This window comes from Melozone crissalis, unplaced genomic scaffold, assembly GCF_028551555.1.
Source record: "Melozone crissalis strain CALT ecotype California unplaced genomic scaffold, PUWL_Pcris_2 ptg000011l_1, whole genome shotgun sequence".
In the NCBI taxonomy this organism is placed as follows: domain Eukaryota; kingdom Metazoa; phylum Chordata; class Aves; order Passeriformes; family Passerellidae; genus Melozone; species Melozone crissalis.
The window spans coordinates 2535531-2541671 of NW_026535789.1; positions in this window are offsets into that span (position 1 = coordinate 2535531).

Genomic DNA, 6141 nt, shown 5'->3' on the forward strand with positions numbered 1-6141 from the left:
GCCTCGCAGCCCCTGCCATGGTTTGTAGGGAGCTGCAGTGTGGCTCAGCCCTGGCTGTACCCGGCAGTGCTGGCCTGGGAGAAGGTGTTGGTGCCAGCCGGCCCAGGGAGCTGCAGCGTGTGGGGAATGAGTTCCTCCTGGCCTCCTGCCCCAGGGTGGCACTGCAGGGCCTCATGGAGCCAAGGGGCCATTGTAGCTCTTCCGGGCCCCATGGAATTAAGGGGACTCTTTGGACATTGTGGGGCCTTGTGGGACTGAGGCCATCGCGACACTTTAGAACCAAGGGGCCACTGTGAAACTACAGGGCCTTGTGGAACTGACACTGAAATCACCCAAAAAGAAACTTTCTAACACAGTTTGAGTATCAAAAAGCATTCATTTTTATTGCAGCACTGATCACTTGGAGGATCCTCCCTCCATTCAAGTGCCCCAAACATCATGCGAACAGAGGTTTTATGACACACACAAGTTCCATATTTATGAGCTATAGAGGTTTTATGACACACACAAGTTCCATATTTCTGAGCTATTCCTCTGTGATGCTCTACATCTGGCCTGTAGGCCACACAGTATAAATAATTCCAACTTCATAAGTGATTTATTATATAATTACCTTGCTTATGTAATTCGACCAGTAAGAGCAGACCCAGGCCATTGGAGACTCAGGCTGCTATTGGCTGGTTAGCTGAGTAGTAACTGGCTCAGCCAATGAGGATTACCTTCATGGGCCTTCTTATCTATATAAGGAAGTTAGATCTCAATAAAGCTGCCTGTTGCTGCATGAACACGTACAGTCTAGTCACCTGTCTCCACGGGCAGGAGTTACTCCACTCTCAGACATGCAGAGTGCTGCCAAAACCTGGCACCACTGAGCACCAGGACGGCCTCGCTGGTGCCAGGAAAACTCAGCAGCACCTTTCTCTCCCAGCAGCATAATACTGGCACAGGCACTGAGCAGCCACAGGCAGCTGACTACAGCTTGGAGACAAAAACCCCAAAACTGGGGGGTTTACAGGGCAGAAAAAATGTGGAGGCACTTTTCTGATGATGCCTAATCTCATCAAGGCTTCATCCAGCAAGAGGAATAGATAAGCTAAACTTATTTCTGGATAAACCGTGTTATTTCCACCCTGAGGACCTGAGGCTAGCACAGGAGCCAGCAGAGGCCTTTTAGACAGCAAAACATTTTTGCCCATTTTCCCAGGCTGGCTCACGGTCACACCTCACCCATGTGGCTCCAGAGCTCTTGCTGTGTCCCATGGGCAGGTTATCCCTTCACATCTGCTCTCGCAGGCTCCAGTGCCCTCCCGGAGCGCCTCCCCGGCTGTCCCAGCACAGCTCAGCACAGCTCAGCTCGGGGTTCCACACGCGACGGGGCCGGGGCACCTCAGAGCTGCTCCTTCGGGCGGGTCACCGCCATCGGTCATCGGCTGAAGGCCTAAAGAGAGGACAGCAGAAACATCACAAATAAGCCATTAGTTCCATCTGCATTCACAAAGCTCAACAGCAGCGGCCTGCCTTGTGGCAGAGGACAAAAGCCAGCACACCAAGCGAAAGGCTGAGGAATTAATGCTGAACCGCACAGCCGAGCAACATCCCCAGTCCCCCGGCCGAACAGCTAAATAGGAGACAGTGAGTATTTCAGGTGGCGCCTTCCTGCCTTGGAGCCCCGGTCTCCAGCCCCGCTGCCGCCCCCCCCCCCCCCCCCCCCCCTCACCTCATGGCGGCGGTGGCCCCTCATGGCGAGGGAGCTCGGCCCTCCAGAGCCGCTCCTGACCCTCATGGCGAGGGAGCTCGGCCCTCCAGAGCCGCTCCTTGCCCTCAAGGCGGCGAGCTGAATGAGCCTGGCCCGCCAGAGCTGCTCTTTGCCCTCATGGCGGCGAGCTGAAGGAGCCCAGCCCGCCAGAGCCACTCCCTGCCCTCATGGCGAGGGAGCTTGGCCCGCCAGAGCCACTCCTGGCCCTCATGGCGGTGAGCTGAAGAAGCCCAGCCCCCCAGAACCGCTTCATCTCCACACGGCGGCTGGGGCAGAAAAGCAGCGGGCCTGGCCACTCTGCCGAGGTGATTCCACAGACACCGCTCGCTTCGGCCGCTCCCCCCGGGGCGGGAAAAAACCCTCGGTAATCAGGCACCGGGAGGGACTTTGAGATCGTCTCGTCCCACTCCCTGCCATGGGCAGGTACACCTTCCACTGTCCCAGGTTGCTCCAGTCCCTGTCCGACCTGGCCTTGGACACTTCCAGCATCCCTGACAGAGCCGGAGCAGGAACACGATCTGTGGAGCTGGGAGAACTGAACTCAAGCAGCGGCTCATGGGAAGCAGAGGGCTGGTGAGCTGCCTCTGTTTGCCCCTGATGTGTCCCACTTCGGGCACAGGAGGTAGAAGTGTCAGCTCAGAAACAGCTGCCAGCAACAAAATTCCAGCCCTGAAATAAGCAGAGAAAAAGCTGTGGTGCTGCCAAGTGCCTTGCTGGGAAAAGCACAATTCCACACCTTCCCTGACCTCCACTGGATGCTGTAACATCAGCCCAGTGCTCTGTGTATCCATGTCTGGGCACAGCAGTGTAACTGTAACTCCCTCGCTGGGGATCCATTCAAAGGAAGTTTTTCTCTGGGTTTTGTGCTCCATTGCGACACTTGAAGGCCTTTCCAGAAAGCCTGGCATCCCTCCCCCATGCTCCTCGTGCTTATGCTCTCAGAGCTCAGCAGTGAACTCAACTGGAGCTGCGCCTTGCCTCAGGCAATCATCCACTCCAGCTCTGTCTTCTTCAAATGTTTCATGGTCTATTTTCAGCCCAAGCAGGCAGCTATTCTTCCTGAATGTGGGGTGCTCCTCTCCAGCTCAGCCTGATCCTGCCTTGTCCTGGGAAGCTCTGGGCTCGTTGTGCCCAGGACACTGCTGTGTGCAGGGACAGAGGCTGGTGCTGAGCAGAAGGAGCTCGGTGCTTCCCCTGTCACTGATGAACCTGGTGAGGAACAGGTTTCCCAGCTATGCCCAGTGCAGCACAGCAAAACCTGTCTGGGGGAGAGACAGGTAAGAGCAGACACAGAACACTTCATGCTCTTGTTCCTGGGGGTCTCGCTGCCCATGGCCAAGGGCACCTCATTTGTGAGCTTTGGGTGAAGAGCATCAAACCAGATGAAACACAGCAGAGCAGCTCTGCCATGGGGGTGAAGCCCTTTTCTGTCACAGGAATGTGCTCTCTGCATTAGCTGCAGCCAGTCCCTGTTGTTCATCTTGGCTTGCTGACCACTAAACAGAGCCTCCTTTTCTCCTGCAAGTGTCGTGGCAAGGCCTGAAAGGACTGAGATACTTTGTTCCAAGCCAGATTAGAGATATGAGTTACTACAAAACAAAAGCCCAGCAAGCCTCCTGGAGAGTTCCTCTAGTCTAGACACAGCCTCCCCTGAGCTCCCTGCATCCCAGCACAGCCCTGCAGCTTGTGTTCAAAGCAACTCAACTGGCTCCAGAAGCCTGGGTAACCTCTGTCGAGTGAATGTTCAGTTGCAGCATAAAGGAGGAATCACATTTGAGTGATTTTGCTCCCATAAATTAGCAGGATGGGTTAAACCAGGACATGAGCACTGTCTGCTGGCACAGTGCATCCACTCAAGAGATCTGCACTGGCATGGAGCTGTAGTGCTTCAAAAGACGTGTGCTCCAAGCCTGGGGTGGGACATCCCCCATGTAGCTGATGTCTGCAGCTCCTGTGGCAGCAAGAGAGATCCTTTACTGTCACCTCAGCCCTGAACACACCCGTGCCCAGGGCTCACTGCCTGCCCCCCATCACTGCTCAGCTCTGGCACTGCAGGGCTGGTACTGTGATCCTTCTGTACCAATCAGATTTTGGCTCAACACCATTTGGCCACACTGTCAGTCACTGGAGAAAAAGACAGAGTAGTACCGTGGGAAGAGGAAGAAAATTCAGTAAACCTATGGAAGAAAAGATCTGTGGATGTACATCATAATTTACCATGGTGGTCACCTCCAGCCCCACAGCCAAGCATGTTCAGGCTTTGGTGAGAAGAACTTTTATCCCCCTGGTGTCTGTCATGGCTGGGGCCTGTGATGATGACACCTCATGGGTGTTGGTGCTTGCACTGCCCTGTGAGTGACACCAGCCTTGCTTGGCTCCCACACTGCAGAAGGCAGGGCAGCCATGGCCTCGATGGTGCCTTTTCCTCTTTGAGGTGCTGCACCCAGGTCAGGGATACCCCACACATGAGCACAGACTGGGAGAAGAGCTCATTGACCAGCAAAGAAGGGCTTGGAGGATATAATGGATGAAAAGCTGGACATGAGCCCACAGTGGCAGCCCAGAAACTCCCCTGTGCTGGGCTGCACCCACAGAGGAGTGGGCAGCAGGTGAGGGGGGGGTGGTCCCCCTCTATTCTGCCCTTGTGAGATACCCTTGCAGAGCTGCTCCAGCATCAGAAGGACCTGGAGCTGTTGGAGCAAGTCCAGAGAGGCCATGGAGATGCTCCCAGGATTGGAGCCCCTCTGCCATGGAGCCAGGCTAGGAGAGCTGGGGGTGCTCACCTGGAAAAAAGAAGGCTCCAGGGAGAGCTCAGAGCCCCTTCCAGGGCCTAAAGGGGCTCCAGGAGAGCTGGGGAGGGACTGGGGACAAGGGATGGAGGGACAGGACACAGGGAATGGCTCCCACTGCCAGAGGGCAGGGATGGATGGGATATTGGGAATCAGGAATTGTTCCCTGTGAGGGTGGACAGGCCCTGGCAGGGTGCCCAGAGCAGCTGTGGCTGCCCCTGGATCCCTGGCAGTGCCCATGGCCAGGCTGGACATTGGGGCTGGGAGCAGCCTGGGACAGTGGGAGGTGTCCCTGCCATGGCAGGGAGAGGAATAAAATTATTTTTATGGTCTCTTCTGACCCAACCCATTCTGTAATTCCATCATCTCCTCTGCCTCCACAGAGGGGCCATTTCCACTTCCCCACTGCCATCACAAGATGGCATTCCAGACCTAAAAGCTGAGCTGGCTCAGCTGATACTTGGAGATCTTTTCCAGGCCCTGGGGTGTCCAGCCTCAGAAGAAGCTGTGGATTTAACCCTGCCTGCTGAGCTCTTCTGCCAGGCCTCAGCCCTGACACTGCCTTTTAATCACATCCTTTAACGCCAGGGCTGTGTTTTAATCAGCTGCACTGAAACACTGCTGCCGTTACTGTGTAACCTCTGATCCATCTAATTGCACTGATTTAAGCCAGTTACAGCTTTGACAGTGAATGTCATGCAGAGCACTTTAATCTTCACCTGCAATACCTCGGGCTCTTGCAGGGCCTCCTCGGCCTCCAAGGACACGCTGCTAATGAGACCGAGCCAGGATGTAGTTTAAGACATGGACAAAGGGAGCCAAGGGCAAATCATGAGCAAAATGAATCTGACTAATTTTGTTACAAAGCAGTGTTGAAGGTAGAGCTGCTTTTCTTTGCCTGAGAACGATTTGGGAGAGTAGTGAGAATAATTTTTTTCAATAATTTATAACTTCAAAATAATAACAAAAAAAAAGAGAGAGAAAAATCATTCTTAGATATGTTTTTTAAAAAGAAAGCTTATTTTGAGTTAGGTGCATAAAGCACTGGTGCAGTGTGTTATCCCCTGTGTCTGCTCCCACATGTGAGTGGGTGCTCCAGGCTTCACCCACCAGTTGCTCCCTGCAGGAAGAACCCATGATCCAACCATCTCCTTCCCTGGCCAAGGGCCTGCAGCCTCCCACCAGGGCTTGGTGCCATGTCCTGGGTGCCGGCTCTGCCAGCACAGCTCCCCGGGGGTGGTAGTGGGGCAGGATCTGCTGCTTAGCTGCCTCAGAGGCTGGGGCTGGCTGTGTCCCTCTGGGCAGCTCAGGAAAGGCTGCTCCGGCTGCTCCTTGCAGGGAGCTGGAGCAGCAACCTCACTTGATCGGGGGAAAGAGCAGTCAGGAAAGGTGACATAACCCCGATCAGGCTGCCAGAGGGGTGGTGCAGCAGCAGCAAGGGCAGTGCCACTCTGGATGTGGCTGGGCAGGAGTGTGCCCTGCCTGTGGGACCCTGCCTGTGGGACCCTGCAGCCCCTCTGAACATTCACTCTTGCCTGGGTCTCCTGGCCCTGTCAGAGCTTGCTGGTTTTGTTGTTCAAAATGCCCTCGGCCAGC